The 17029-nt window shown below is 41.0% G+C and overlaps 1 protein-coding gene across 1 annotated transcript in view; it reads right to left on the bottom strand.

Annotated features, from left to right (window-relative positions):
- Nucleotides 1-17029, bottom strand: part of ALK (ALK receptor tyrosine kinase) — a 673225-nt gene that overhangs the window by 54973 nt on the left and 601223 nt on the right. The window lies entirely within an intron of this gene.

The following is a 17029-nucleotide window of genomic DNA, read 5'->3' as shown; positions in this document are numbered from 1 at the left end:
CCCCTCACTACTGCCTGGTGCTCTGTCTTCACCCAGAGCACCCAGTGTCTTTATGTAGCCTTCTGGGGGTGGCTCAGGATCATTTAGCACACCCTATCCTTCCACTGCCACTGGGCCATTTCCTTTGAAACTTTCTATCTTTGAGCCAGGCTGGATCTTGACGAATTATCAGATTTCATGTTGGCCGGAATTCTAACATTTTTATAACCTATAAAAACTTCTTAAAAATGTGTTCTTGATAAATTACTTTTACTTAAAATATAAAAATCTCATTATAAGATTGCAGAAATTATTTCCCTCTAAAGTAATTAAGTCAAATTCTACCTATAGAAAATTATGGAAAAATTAATTTGGTATACATAGTTTTGCTCACTAAAATGTTAAAGTGAACAATTTTTGAAGACTTTCAACTAATTTAATGATGTGGAAATGAAACCTTAATTTGGGTTGCTGATTACAAGCAATCAGATTGACATTACACTGGGTAGTTTTGATAATCTGAAAACTTGGCCAGTGTGGTGGGTTTTTGTGATACTTTCCTGACCCCAAGGTCAGGAGACCTAAGTTCTGGTTGAGATTCCAAAGCATATGGCTATTCAACACTGCATATTCAACACTTTTCTTGGCTGGCTTTACTGTTTTGAAATGAAAGTGTTGATTTCTACTTGGTTCCTAAAGGTTGTTTCAAGGGCGGGAAGGTGATGAATCCATTCATGTTTGATGTGAATGCCTGGTTGTTAATTTTCTGATCTTTTTGTATTCTAAAGGGGGGTAACCTGTTAATTCAAAGAGCTAACTCTTTGAACTCAGGGCATTTTAGCAGAGCTGTCTTGGCCAGTTGCCCTTTTATCCTCTCCAGCACCCAAATCCTAAGAGTGGGCTGTGCTCAAGTGGTGAATGGAAAAGGATATGGATTTAGGGGCAGCCTTATCAATTATTGGTTGTGGGACTTTGGCAGAGCTCCTTAGTCTGTAAAAAGGGCTGCATTGGCATGAGGATTAAAGAAAGCAAGGGACATAAAAGGTCTTTGTAAAGTCCAAAACTCTAAAAATATGAGTTGTGTCAATGACTACTGCTATACCCATGGCAGGTGCTTTGCACAACAATGTGAAATGTGGCCAGGGAAATATCTGTGAATGTGCATCCTCCATCAGTAGCACCTATGGCGTTAAACTCAGTGATCTGGGGATGAGAATGGGGATGTGGGAAAAGACAATTCTGGAAAGGGAGTTGAAAAGTCCACTTGTTCCACATGATATTCAGCTCTTTGAAGCCTATACTCAGATCCAGTTTATGCCTTAAAGCAAGCATCCTGGGTTTGGGGTGTATATTTCTCAATTTGGGCAGAAGCATGACAATTCACACAGTTAATTCAGTTCTGTAAATGAAAGAATGTGTGTGTGTGTGTGTGTGTGTGTGTGTGTGTGTGTTTTCTTTCTTTTTTCCTCAAGAATGTGCTGAGGAAGAGAGCTAAAGGTATAGGTGTGTTGCCCTACCTGAGCATCTCCTCTCTGTGGAACCCACTTCTAACTTTGGTCTGGATTAACATTGTTCTAAATGTCCTGAGACATTCCCAGAGATGCTGGACTTCTACTTCTTGGCGAGGTAGAGCATTTGGTGAGGTAGGAAGAGAACCATGGGCTTTGGATCAAGATGGGCTAATTTTTCCTATCCTGGATTTTGCTCCTGATACCTATGATACCTAGGGTAAATCATATACCTCTCTGAGCCTCAGTTTCCTAATCTGAACAAATCAAATTTGGACTTAGTTGAGACTATTAAATGATGACCTAAGCACAGTGCATAGAATAACATCTGGCATTAGAGATGCATAATGAATACAGTTTAAAATTGCATAACTTCCTGTTCAATTTCTGTCTCTGAAGCAGAGACACTCAATTTCAAGATTTATGTTCCCATTCCATAGAAGGAAGGACATTGGGGCTGTTTCTCAATAAAAGGATTAGTATTTTCCCAACTCAGTGGACATATATTAGCCTCAGGTGGTTTCTGTACACAAAATTTTATTTTTATTTTCAGCCATTTCTGATGGGAAGTTCCAGAGAGAAAATTCTTTCTCGAGTGGATTCCATGGGAACAGAATTTGCCATCCCAGGTCAGACCCATGATTTATACAGCTAGAATTCTCTTGCTTTCAGCAGTGTTCCAGGCATGGTGGTCCTCCCTGCTTCCTTGGATGACCTTGACCCTCATAAATCTGCCCAGAGTTGCTTGGAATCAATTTATGTTTCCCACTAGCTTTACCTATTTGGAGTATGGGCCTGTTCCCAGGGCTGTCCTGCTTCTCAAGTGTGTGGGCTTGTCTTGCTCAAGCTTCATCCCGTTGGTTCCCTTTGCTCATTCTGTCTGGAATCTGACATTATAGAATGTCACAGCAAGATGGGATCTTAGAGATCACTGAATCCAGTGGTCCCCAAACCACCTGAGGACCTTTAAAAGTATGAATTTCAGAGCCCTGGAGCTTCTGATTAGTAGAAACTATGTTGGGCAATGGTGGGGGAGGACAATACTTGCATTTTGTAAAAACTTTCTCAGGATAATCAACCAGATTTGTGAACTAAGTCCCCATATACTTCAATATCTAAAAGGAGAAAGAATGTTCTAGAAAAGGGAATAGACTTTTCTGAGTAAATCAGCCTTAGAGAAGGAACTACAAATTAGGAGTTCTTCCTTCTTTGTCCAATGATCCTTTGATGGTGATCAAGCCCTTCCCAGCTTCCTGTCCTGAAGACTTCTAGTCTCTTCAGATTGTCCCTACATGAGTCTCTGATCCTGTGGCCTTCCTAGGACTCTAATGCTAGGATTTATTTTTTGAGTTAAGGTTATCAGAACTGTAGATTCCTGTGGCTTTGTATAATGGGACAAGGACAATTGCTATTCTGCTTTATTTCTACTGTCCTTCTAAAGTGTCTGACACAGTCAGCTGAGCATTGGGCTAAGGCTTGCTGAAGCAGACTATAAGCAGATCCTTGCTTGAGGGCTGGGTTCACAGATTTAAATGGAAATTACTGTTGCTCTGGGTCTGTGGTATTAACTGCCATGGGCCTAAGAGGGCCCCAGAGGAGGAATCTGGAATGGGACCCTGGGAGCAGGAAAAGTCTAGCCATATGTCAGGCAAGGTAGGCATGAGATCAGTTCTAAGCTAAGGCAGAAAGAGTTAGAGCCATGAGAGGGTAGGCAAACACTAGGTTGATTTTTAGAAGTGTCTTTGGGGAAAGTATTAGATACAACCTTATAGATCAAAACAGGCAGGTCCAGAACCTGAGAGGCAAGAGAATTAGTGACAGCAGTTCCAGGGGGCAGGAGAAGTCAAGGTGAGCTTTGATCCTGGGGTAGAAGCCATTGTTTCCCAACTTGTTCTATGCTTCATTCTGTGTGTATGTTGGATGGGGGAAGGGCTGAACCTCAGACACTTGAGAAGTAAACTCCTCCATGAAGAGGGCAAAAACCTCTCAATATAGAATGTGTACATTATATGAGTCAGGAATTGTGATGCTATATATGTATTAAATTTAAAAATCAGGAAATTCAAGTTCAGAGAAGCTAGGTGACTAACCTGTGGTACACAGAGTGAATAATCAGTTGAGCCAGGAATTAAGCATTGATTTTCTGAGTTCCAGTTCAAAACTTGAAAAGGTGCTAGACTCACCAGGAAATCCTCATGGAACTTGTCTGAGAGTCTAAGTGTTTTTCAAGTCCATAAGCCGTGGGCTCACTTAAAGCCAGAACAGACCATACCAATCTTGCTCAGTCCCAGAGAATAAGCAGGCCAGCGTGAGGGGAGAGGTGAAAATCTGGTTAGGATACTTGGTGGGTAGACTCTCAGTCCCAGAGGTGTGTCCCTATTGTATCATAGCCTAGCAGAGTGCAGGCTTGAAGATCATGGGCATAAACCAGGGAAAGCAGGTGCTCAGCATCAGGACTCTGGTCCCCAGAGAGGTCATGGGGAGCCAGGATGTGTCAAAAGAAAAATTCAGTAACTGGAATGTTTACAAGGCCAGAAAGAAGAGATATAAGAGAGAGGGAAGGGTCATGAAGCAATAAGGCAAGACCTTGGTTTTTGGCCAGGAGACCATGGTCACAGACCAGTAGTGAGATAGGCTTGATGCTGAGCTGCCAGTCTGAGAGTACAAGGGTCCTCATATTCCTCTAGATGAGAGTCTACATTGCTCTCCAAGGCTCTGTGGAGCTATAGGAGGATCAAATGCACCCCAAGGAGGAGCTTGGATTGGGGATTGTGGAAGGAGGAAGCCTGGTTCTTTTCTCTTTAAAAAAAAAAAACCCTGAAAAAAAAAACCCAACAAAAATAAGACAAAAATAAGACCAAAACTATTGTATTAAAAGTCATTTAGGAAAGAAAAAAAACAACTGCTTTATCTTGTTCTACTTATACCACACACTAGAAGCCTAGTTTAATACTCATTCACATCTAAATTGTATAAAGAACCCACAAACATCAAAATACTGATTGGTTATAGACAGCCGAGCAAGAAAAAATCCATTAAACACTGGGTTTCATTTTAAGTATATTGCAGTACCCTCCAAGAAGAAACAGATCAATTAGTAATATACTGCACAATGCTAAAAAGTAGGCTAGACAGTGATTGTACTAGTTTTATTACTGTTGCTAAGCCATCTCATCTGCTCAATTGAATGCAAAGAAATAAAGTGTGATACCAAGGAAAATAAGTTTTCAACTATTACTATTAATCACAATAATAAGGATCTGCCTCATGTTGAAGGCCTACGTGGCTATACCACAAAAGAGCACTCAATGGTGCAGATGGATCTTTTGTACCATTTTGATTCTGATCCATGGAGTTAAATTCTATCTGTATCTGTTGACTGAGCTGAACTTCATGGGAGCTGTGGCATATTGAACCATTTTGATGGCCATTGTAGATATCATTAAATAAAATCATGACCAAAATCTAAGTGAATACAATCACTCACCATCCATAAATGTATATGACACCATTCTTTACTATAAATTGAAACAAATAATCCTTTTTTGAGTACATGATGAAAATTAACAAGTTGTTCTTATTAGGGAAAGATAAAAGTAATACACGTATTGTAGCAACTGTGAGGTTAAAATAGTTCTATCATCTGTCTCACCTCTTTAAATAATGGAGCAGTATCCCCTTCTAGATATATATGATCCATGATTATTGCCTTTTTTTCTCTTTTTCTTGGATGTTAGCAGTTATTGAAACTTAATGCTTAGCTCCATTTATTTATTGGGAGGTGCAAAATAATGATATTCAAATGATATATTTTTCTCTTATTTAATAGTTTGAATATATAAAGAGATGCTCCCTTTCATCTACTATTTTGTTACCAAGTGGTACAGTTCATACAGGAAAGGCAGGATAAATGCTTAATTCTTCCACCTTATTTACAGTTTTCAAGATGATGGATTCATTTTCTATCATCTTCTAAAGTTGACCAATTAGTTGTTTATATATCATTATTAACCCATGAGTTTAAACATATTTTTGAGTTTTAATTAATCACAATTACTATCCTTTTAAAGTTCATATAATCACATTTTTGCTCAGTGATAGCTTCCTGAGTTATTTTGCTTCCTTGCTATCTGTATGAAATGTTTCTTTCGCAGACCTGGTCTCAGCCGTTTTCTCAAAAGCTTTGATTTATTTTAGTGAAAAACCATTCTGTAAGTACACAATCTAGGTGCCATAGACTCTGCTACTGGGCTGGTGATTGTTTCTAGGCTTTTTTACAGGACAGAGCTAAGATGTGTGTCAGTAAAAACATACATTCATATGAAGAAGATACACATGTAAATGACAAAATACCTCATGGGCTCACAATACTTCCAGCTCAAATTCAGGACTACAAGATTTTAAATTTAATCTCTTCTCTTACATCTGCGTTTCTTTTTTCAACACTGAGAATCTCGGTTCTCAAGAACATAGGTAATAAAGGGTTTAGAATATTCTATAATTACTCAGTTACTTTATCCTTCATAATACACACAATAGTATCAGAGTTGTAACACTACTACCTTACCATCATAAATATAAAAACTGAGATCAGGGGAAGTCTGGGTGTCTCAGTCAGTTAAGCGTCTGACTCTTGATTTTGGCTTAGTTCAGGATCTCAGGGTCGTGAGATCAAGCCCTGGGTCTGGAGCCAGTTTGAGATTTTCTCTCCCTCTTCCCACCTCCACCACCCCCCCATTCCCCTGCTGGCTAGTGTTCTATCTCTTTCTCTAAAAATAGAATAAAATAAAACAAAAAAATAAAAACTGAGATCAATTAAAAATTTTTTTGGGTGTATGTGCTTTCCTTTCTCCTATAATTTCCTGAACTTGTACTCTAGCTACTTTCTTTGGGCATATCATCTCATTAACCTTTAGTTCATCTCACTTCTGTAAGTGCGTATGTTTAATGCTCCTAACTATCATGTTGATATATCTTTAGTCATTTTGGTTGTCTGAAGCTTGATTTCAAGTATAGATTCCTTAGAGAGGGCTCATGGGAATAACATTCTTTGAGTTCTTGGATATTGATAATATTTGTTCCTTTGAGTATATTAAATATATTACTCCATTTTTTTTTCTGGTTTAAAGTAGTACTATCAACAACTCTGGGGGCACCTGTATGGCTTAGTCAATTGAGCATCTATCTGCCTTTGGCTCAGGTCATGATCTCAGGGTCCTGGGATCGAGCCCCACATTGGGCTCCCTGCTCAGCGGGAAGCTTGCTTCTCCCTCTCCCTCTGCTATTCCCCCTGCTTGTGTTCTCGATCTCTCTGTCTGTCAAATGGAATAAAATCTAACCTCCCCTAAAGAACTTTGATGATAATCTAAATTTCATTCTCTAATAAATCACTTGCTGTTTTTTCTTAGATGCCCAAAGTCTTTTTCTTTAATTTCCAGCAATTTTACTAGAATACCTTTTGATATAACTCACTTGGATTAGTATTCTCAGCAGCACAGTGTGCTTTTTTATTAATTAGATTCAATAAGAATATTTTCCTTCAATTATAGCTTTAAGTATTTGTTTTGTTCCCTTTCTCCAATCTTCTTCTTCAGGCACTCCTGTTATCTGCATGTTGGATCTTCTCTGCCTATCTTGATGGATGTCACCTTTTTTATTTGAAAAATTTTTCTCTTTTCACTTTCTATTTTTATAAGGTATTAACTGTCATGTTTATTTGCTCTAATTTAGTCTTCAATTTTGAAATTACTTTTCCTCTTATCTCAAATTCTTTTCTGAGTTCTACCACTTAGTTTTTGATCTTTTGTAACACTGGCTTATGCTATTTTTCATGTCTTCTATCATTATTTTAGTATCAGCTCATTTGGAAATAGACTATAATTTTGATCTCTTTTGTGGATATGTCTTTCTGATATTCTTTCAATTTTCTGTGGGGGTGTTGTTTTGTCCTCTATGCTCTTTTAAAATTCTTATTGTAATGTGGATGGGTCTTGATACCTATACATCTTTACATGAAATTAATTTTCTAGGACTTTTAGAGTTCAAGAGCTTTTCTAATTTCACAGAGCTCCCTCTATTCTTTTTTTCATATAGTGTTGAAAAACATGGCGGTTTGCTTTCAAAAGTTTCTGGCTCTATTTCTTTTCTTCATATATACCTGGATATCTATCTATCTATCTATCTATCTATCTATCTATCTATCTAATCTATCTATCTATCTATCTATCTATCTATCTATCTATCTATCATCATTCCTATCCTACTCAGTGTTGATTTGACATCTAGAAATTTCTTCTTAGTATGGGCTCTTTCCTGGAAAAGAGGCTTGGTGGCTAGGTCACCCTAGCGTCTTCAAACATTACCTTAGCCCTTTGTACTCACATACCCCCGGACTGGACAAAACCTCTCCCAGATTCAGCAATCCTTCTCAGATTGGTTGCCAGTCATTTCCAGCATGTATCTGTCAGTGATTTTTATCCTGTTCTCAGGTTTATAAGACAGCCTGTTGCCTTCAACTCCCTTCTTTTGTTCAGATGCTGATATTAATTAGGCAGGTCTTATAGTTGTTGTACTTTGCCCTCATCTGTTTGTATTTTAGGTATTTTTTTAATCAAACAATTTTGTTGTAAACATCCATGGGTTTTCAGTTTTGATATATAGTTGCTTTGCTTTTAGATTCAGAGAGATAGACAACTATGCTGGTACTGCCATCACTGCCATCTTCTCTTTTCCTTGAGAAAAATTGTAAAGTAGGAATCACTTGAGGTCACCTGTTATGATTAGCCCTTTTATATCATCTGTCTGTTCAGGTCTCTCACCTGAATTTCTACTCCTGGGGCTGCAGATTTTTTCCAATTGCATATCAGGGACATCTCCAATGACCATGGACTAGAACTTGCTGTTACATCATGTCTGCCTTTTTTGGGATACAGCCCACTCAGTATAATTTAACTTTTCCTTTGATAGTGCCACCCAGATATAGCCAGTTGTTTAGGGCCATTTGTCCCTTCATGAATTGGCCCCAGGTATAAATACTTATACTAATTCACTTTCTTCTCTCTCATTGTTACATATGCTTTCCTAGTGCTTCAGCATGTCCTCCTATGTTTATTTTTATTTTTTTATTTTTTTTAATTAATTTTTATTGGTGTTCAATTTACCAACATACAGAAAAACACCCAGTGCTCATCCCGTCAAGTGTCCACCTCAGTGCCCGTCACCCATTCCCCTCCAACACCCGCCCTCCTCCCCCCTTCCACCACCCCCAGTTCGTTTCCCCGAGTTAGGAGTCTTTATGTTCTGTCTCCCTTCCTGATATCTCCCAACACTTCTTCTCCCTTCCTTTATATTCCTTTTCACTATTATTTATATTCCCCAAATGAATGAGAACATACACTGCTTGTCCTTCTCCGATTGACTTATTTCACTCAGCATAATACCCTCCAGTTCCATCTTATTTTATACTCAATGTTGGGTGAGGGCATGAAAGTGGCCCCACATCTCTGTATCAGGTTGAGGGCCAGCTAGCTGCAAGAAGCCTGTATTTCACAGTTTCGGAATGTATTGATATTTGGGTACTTCTATTTGGTAGATGATGGAAGGTCCTGGACATCTAACCTTAGGGAGAAAGACATTACTATGATTTTGAGGGAACAGGGATAGGACCCTTTAGGCCTCTAATTTCCATGTATTTAATTACAAAGCATTTATGTAGCTGTAGCTCCATCCTCCAGCAAGTTTAGCTCCTGACAACCACGTCAAATCAGTAGACAGGGTAGAATCATTTTTATCTTACCAGAGAGGTGACCATGTAGAAAAATTAAATCTGGGGCTAAGTGAGGAGAGGCAGGTCACATTTACTCTTTCTGCAACACAGTCAGTTTTCAGTTGGTGAATTCCCCATGTTCTAGTTTGCTTCTCAGACTATTTTTGCATGACATATGCACACATATGCACATGCTCTCACACACACACTCACACCCACCACACAAACCCACATGCACACTCTCACATGTACCACACACTCACACACATCACACACACTCACACCAGACATGACACACTCACATAAACCATACACACTCTCACACCACATATGACACACACACATACACCCCCCACAAAACTCTCATATGCTCACACACACACCACACACACTCCTACACAACACAATGACACCCTCACAAACTCACATACCACACACATTCATACCCACCACACAAACTCTCACACATTCACACACATAACACACACTTTCACACCACACATATGACACATACACCCATCACACAGACTCATACACATACACACCACACTAACACTCATCACACAAACTGTCACGGACACATACCACACTCACCCCCCCCCCCCCCCCACACACACACACCATGTTCATTTGTGCAAAGCTTTCTGGCCATTTTTCTTTTGTTCTTTTTTGATGATGTGAAGTTAGGAGGTGATAACAATAATGAAAACACCAGCCCTATCTTTTATGCTAGATATTTTCATGCACATGGTCTGTGTTTTACTTTTACATCATTGTCTCCTTTGCCCCTCACACAGTTCCACTAGACTGGAAGGATGCCTAAAAATGCTGAGGTCTCCCAGAGAACAAAGACTAGAAGCCCATGTCCCTCTCTGTTGGGAGGCAGATATTTCTTCATAGAAGGGAATCTCTGAGCAAGCCAGATCCCCATCAACAGGGAAACAAGTCAGGGCTGTCGAGATAAAAGCTGCTTTCAGGACGGAATTACCCTAAACAGCTCTGACACCCGGCAATCCGAGGGAGTTTTTAATGGCTCCTGTGATGGCTACTGTGTTGTGTTCTCAGCCACCCCCTGCTCCCTGAGGGAAAGTCAGTAACACATGAGAGAAGAGAAAGGTCACAGGAAAAACACTCTCCTGAAAGCATAGCTGTAAAAATTAAGTTAAGGGAGTCCTCGGGGCTAATTTTGTTATTCCCAAGTTGGCTTCAGGCCAGAGTTGTGTTAATAAAGTATTTGGTAGGGAGAGGGGTGTTGTAGACTCACCCATCTGGGGGTTACACATAATGGATTTGGTTTTAAGTTTCAAGTGGAAAGTGATGGTGGTTCAAACACCAGTATTACCACATGCAGGCCTGAAGAGTCATTGATTTCTGCCCTTATCTGCTCTTGTCCATGGACTTGGACAGGGGAGAGACAGTCTGGTACTTTGCCATAGGCATTATGTTAACAGGATTCACTGCCTCCAGAGAGAGGGGCAATAGTACAGGAAGCCAGTAGTAGTTCTTGCTTATTGTCTGGTTCTAAGTCATTAAGGGCAAAATCCTTATAAGGCCCTTGTGATTGGAACACTTCTGACAGAAGGACAGATAAAGGGCTAGCAGCCCAACTGGCCAAGTAATTTGGAACTAGAAAGAACAAATGTCCTGATTTCTGGGTCTGGGTCTTGGACCCTCTTGGGAATTGGAAAGAAGGATACCTGAGAGGTGGAAAATCCAAATGTCAAGGGCAAAAGGGAGAGTAGTGGTGGAAGAAATAGGACCAAATGGTGGACCAAGAAGAGAAGACAATGTATCTGAGTGAGAGGGCTAGAGAGAGAGAAGAGGGAGAAGAGACACTTCTTTCTTATTCCTGCCTATGATGCTCCCATGGTGGCCTGAGATACAGCATCTTAAGAAACAAGCATGGAAAAAGGCCAAGAAGATCACAGAGATGTGTATCACCCCATCATCAGGCACTCAGTTAATGACACTAGTCATGTATAGGACCACCAAACTAATGTCAGCAATCATCTATAAAGTGCTTTTTGTTATGGGACTGGACCCCTCCTTGGGCTCCCAGCCATTGTCTGGGTCCTACTTCAATCTGAATGAACACTTCTATTTTTTTATAAATTTATTTTTTATTGGTGTTCAATTTGCCAACATATAGAATAACACCCCAGTGCTCATCCCATCAAGTGCCCCACTCAGTGCCTGTCACCCAGTCACCCCTACCCCCTGCCCACCTCCCTTTCTACCACCCCTAGTTCATTTCCCAGAGTTAGGAGTCTCTCATGTTCTGTCTCCCTTTCTGATATTTCCCACTCATTTTTCCTCCTTTCCCCTTTATTCCCTTTCACTATTTTTTATATTCCCCAAATGAATGAGACCATATAATGTTTGTCCTTCTTGAATGGACACTTCTAGAATCAAGATCTCCCACCTGCTTGAGGTAAAAAAACCAATGACCAGAGAGAGACTCTTGCTGCTATCCCTCAAATAGCGATGTTGGTGGGGAACCAGGCATCAGGTCACTCCCTCGTCCTGGCCTGGTCAGCCCTGGCATGCTCCCCTTTCTTCACCCACCCTCAGCTATATCTATACACAGTTCATGGTCAAGGCCTTTAGTGTTTATGAGAGTTGTAGCTACATCATTAGGGCCTTGGAGGTTTTCCCAGGCTGTGTTAGCCTAGGGGTAAAAAGTAGGACCTTAATGTTAGTAACAAATATTATTATCTGGTTCTGCTCTGACACATACTTGAAGGAACCTGAAGTCTTCTCTGTTAACACCCCTATCATTATGGCACATATGCACACACCACATACGCTCTGCCACTGTCACTTGTCTACTTAAATTGCTTTATTTTCTTCACAAAACATCACTATTTGAAATATATCACCTGTATACTTGTTTGTTGTCTGTCACCTCTCTGGTGTATAAACTTTATGAGGCTAAGTGAGGCTTAGTTGATTTAGTTCACTGCTTTGTCTCCAGGACCTAAAACAGTGCCAGTCATGAAGAAGGAAGTTAATAAGCCTTTGTTGAGTGAAAAACAAAACAAGAGAGATAGAAGAGGGTAGGTCAAATACCAGCCCTCAAATCCACTTGAGGGATCAGAAGGAGGAAATCATGCATGCTGAGGGTACTGTGTGTGGTTTGGTGGGAACACTATTGGCCCTTTGTGTTCTTGTAGTAGAATTAGAGCAATATAGGTTGGAAAGAGCCAGGGTAGTCCTGGTGGTATAAACAGGTGTTTGTTGAAAGGTATTTTGTCTCTTAGCCACAACTGCACAACAGAAAGGGGTAGGGTCCTGAGGAGACATCACACATCTTCACATAGTCATTCACACACATACCAGCACACACTCCTATACATATAACCACACCCATATTACTGAAATGTAGGGAGCCCCACAGTCTTTAAGAGAACACTTGAGGGCAGCCTGGGTGGCTCAGCAGTTTAGCTCCTGCCTTCGGCCCAGGGCCTGATCCTGGAGACCTGGGATCGAGTCCCACATCGGGCTCCCTGCATGGAGCCTGCTTCTCCCTCTGCCTATGTCTCTTCCTCTCTCTCTCTCTCTGTGTGTGTCTCTCATGAATAAATAAATAAAATCTTTAAAAAAAGAGAATACTTGAATCCTATCCCTTAGCAATATGGACACTCTACTGACCTGATGACTGATGGAAACTATCAATTGATAGACTGTATGGACTAGTTAGGAGGATCAAAGTCATAAAGCCAGTTGAGGAAATGTTCTAGGAAGCTCAACTGAGGCCCCGGAGTGTTTTCCTGATTCTGTTAGGTTGCTGGACAAGCCCAAGCTGTGCTTATTTTCCTCACTTGTTAACATTAATCCTGGAATAGGACCAATTTGTCAGTCACTTAAAAAATAATAACTAAATGTGTAAACTGTGCTCACACTATTATGAAGATACTGTCAATATTCTCTATAAAAACCAAATCAGGCCTCTCAGATCTAATCTCCCAGGATTTGTTTAAAAAGCTGTTCCTGGAGAAAGTTCTGGAGGCCCCATTATGACTGAGATCTTGACAAGCTTTAAAAGACTAAAAATCCTCTTTCAATTTATATCGGTGAGTGGGTCTTCATGGGGCAATCCTCTATGGCCCCACAAAAGTCATTCATTTCCCCCAAATGAAGTTTGAGGGTTTCATCTGCAAATTGAAGATGAACTGTGTTGATTGAACAAGAGGACCCACAGTGCAAAATACTGCCCTTCCTCTTTTTAGTTTTAAGAATGCAGAGCTGGGATTTGCTTGAAACTTTTGCAAAAGAATTCAAGGAAAAATATATTCAGAACACACACTTACATATTATCAAAGGTGCGTGGCTCATAATTTGGGGAGGAGGATGATTGTAAATACACTGAAAATTTATAGAAGACAACATATGGAGGGATGAGCGAACTGGCCCAATCTTTTTCCTTATATATTTTAATAATAATGTTAATAACAACATCACAACTACATTTTATATTAGTATATTTTTAAAGCCTGCTAGAAATGAGCGCATTTGTTCACTACAATAGCTGCTCTGAGAAAGAACTGTGGCAGATAACTGTTATCCCTGCTGTACACATGAAGGAAGAAATTGGGGCTCAGAATGTTTGATTCTACTCAAATTGCAAAGCTAGAACCTTAGTCTTCAGGATTCTTGACCAAACCATTTATGATCTTGCTATGGACTGGCACTTAGTAGGTATTTTGTGAATATTTAAGTGTCTGATAGGCTTGAGAGCACTTTCAGGAACTCTTGCCATCAGCCTCCACCATGAGTTCTCAAAGCTTCCTGGTAGTTGGGTGATCTCTGTCACACAGAAGCCCACTGCAAGTAGGTTCTAAGGAGATCCCCATTGATCTCTGTGTCCTGGTAGTCAGACCTTCCTTAGTCTCCTCCCTGAGTATGGGTGAGACCTGTGTATTGCTTCTAAGCAATAGAATATGGTAATGGTGATGGGATGTCATTTTCATGATTACATTACATAAGATTGTAACTTTCATTTTGCTTGCAGATTGTCTTTCTCTTTCTCCTTCCTCCTCCTCTCTTTCCAGGTGTCTCAAGAACTGCCACAATCATGTGAACTTGGGAGGGACACCTTCCCTGGTTGGGCTTTCAGATGAGACCCAGCCTTAGCTAACACCTGGATTGCAACCATATGAGAAATTATAAAGCAGAAAACCCAGCTGAACTGTGCTTAGTTTCTTGACCCACAGAAACTAATATAACACATGTGTGTTGTTTTAAGCTGCTGCATTTATGATAACTTGTTATAAGGTAATAGATCACTATCTAGCCACCCCAAAACTCCACACCAGGACTTTCTCTGGCTTCCTCATCTTCTGTGTAAGCACCCAGTGTGGAGGGCCCTGGCTAGGCTGTATTCTTCTGGGTGTCTTCTGTCTCCTCCTCGATTCAGTGATGGCTAGGGTGATTCCACCTCTTGTTCCTTTTTCTCTTGCCAATGGAGCAGCAAGTGGGGAAGATCCCTTTATGTGATCTAGAGTTAGTATTTCAGCCTTTCTCCTCATAGTTCCTCTGTCCAGCTCTAGGCCCAGATGAATTAAAACAAAACAAAACAAAACAAAACAAAACAAAACAAAAACAAAACAAAACAAAACATCTCTCTGCCCAGGACCACTGAAGCTTTGCTGCAACAAGCAGAAATCTGAATAGGCTCCAAGGGGATGCAGGGTTGTTTTGCAGGCTGAACCAGCAAGTCTGGGAGTAGGGTGATAATTAAAAGTGGTCTTCCCCCTCAAACAAATGCTTAATGTATTTGCACTGATGGAGGGGCCTTTTGTGTTCTGCTGGTCTTGGAGCTAAATGATCTTAATCAAGCCATGCTGAGACCAGAGTTCTTGGATCATTTGTTGTCTCCCACATATGCAACCTTTCACTGAAACAAATGGGTAAAAGCAACATGTTTTCTTAGGCCATTCAGGAGAGAGAAAGGCAGTGAATCCTCTCTTCTGCTAACAGGAGCCATGGCTTGGTGTTAAGGCATTTTGTCTGTAGCTTTACCATGATTTCAAACACCATGTAGCATTAGACTGGCTGTTCATGAGGTGGTTTTGAGTCCATCAGAGCTGGATGATACTGTGCTGTTTCTCCAGTGGGACACATGGTTGGGAAGTTCTGCAGTAACAGCATAGATTCTTTCCTTTCTCAAAGGACACTAGATTTCTTTTAAAAAATAATGATCATTTCAGTAGAATCTGCAATGCACCAATCGTGGATGGAGACCTCCTCACCATCCAGCACAGGATGAAGTCAGAGCCATGGAGTGGGGGACGTGTTCTAATTCCAGATGCAATAAGAGTTAGAAATTGGAAAGGGAACCAGAATCTCCCATGTGCTGAGAGAGCAGTGGTTTCATACCAGGTTTATGTGGACCCAACTCTGGGTGGTGCATTTTTAAAGAGTGGCATTTTGGCTCATTCCCAGTTGCAGGTCCCGAGGTACCCAGCACAGGGCTTGGCACAGTGCAGGCATATGGCACATGCTCATTAAGCTTGTTGAACTGAACTCAGGCTCCCATGATTTTTTTTTTAAGGATTGGGATTCAGGGAATTCTAAAAACACTGACTAGAAAGCAATGATGTTTTCTGTGTTGAATGCTGAGTTGGGTCTCCTGAGTTGGAAAGAGAAAACTGGTTGACCTGGATGCAGCTAGAGCTTCTCCCTTGCCAGTAGCTGGGTGATATTTGGGATTGTTCGCAGTGGGAATGGGGTTACAGTGGTAAGACTTTGGAGCGAGCAGCTTGAGTCTGGATCCTGGCTCTGCACTCAATTGGTGGGACAAGTCACACAACCTTTCTGATGCTATCTCCTCACTTCTGAAATGAGGAAAATATTAATGGCTCACACAGCTCACTGTGTCCTGCTCCTCTTTCAGCCTGGGACAGGCATTCACTCATCTAATCCTTTTATCAAGCCTATGCACTAATGATAAAGGCACCATTTTTTTTTTTTTTAATGTGGGGAAGGAAAGGCACACAAAAAAGAAGGAAGTGGCTTAAAGTAAGTGGCATAGCTGGGACTTGAATACAGGTAGTCTGTGCTCTTGAAAAGCATAGCAGACTCAGAGTGGATGAAACAGCGTGGGAGGTACAGGGTTCCAGTCGTGGAATGAATAAGTCATAAGGAGGAGAGAGAGGTACAGCATAGGGAATAGACTTAATAGTATTATGAGTGTTGTGTGGCGCCAGATAGGAGCTACACTTGTGTGAGCACAGCAGAACGTATATTTGCTGACTCACTGTGTTGTACGCCTGAAACTAATGTCACATCTATCAACTATGCTTCAATAACAAACAAACAAACAAACTGTGATGCCATCGTCACTTTCTGATAGTGATGTCTATCCTCGGGGAGCTTGGGGATCTGTAAGGACCCAATGAAAGAAGCTGAACATGCTTAGTGACCATGTACAGATCTAAGGGGACAGCCTATAATGTGGTATATTCGCCCTGGAAGCTGTTGCTGGTGGGGGCTCTGTCGGGGGAGTGAGCCTCCTACTCGGCCTTCCGCTCCACCCTGTACTGCCACTGGGGACCGTGGATGTGCTTTCTCTCTCTCGGCCACCACGCAGGCCACCTCTTGGGGGTGCCAACTGGGTCTCCAATGTATAAAACCTCTCTCCCTGGAAGAGACTCATTAGCGTCAGTAATGGGCATCATGAATCACGACTTAGTTCCACGTACCTCTCTTCCCGGAGCACGGCTGTGTTAGCTCCCAGGGAGGGAAGGGAGACACTCTCAAATGAAGAGTGACATTG

This window comes from Vulpes vulpes, chromosome 8 (genome assembly GCF_048418805.1).
Source record: "Vulpes vulpes isolate BD-2025 chromosome 8, VulVul3, whole genome shotgun sequence".
NCBI lineage: Eukaryota > Metazoa > Chordata > Mammalia > Carnivora > Canidae > Vulpes > Vulpes vulpes.
This window is presented reverse-complemented; position numbering and strand designations above follow the sequence as displayed.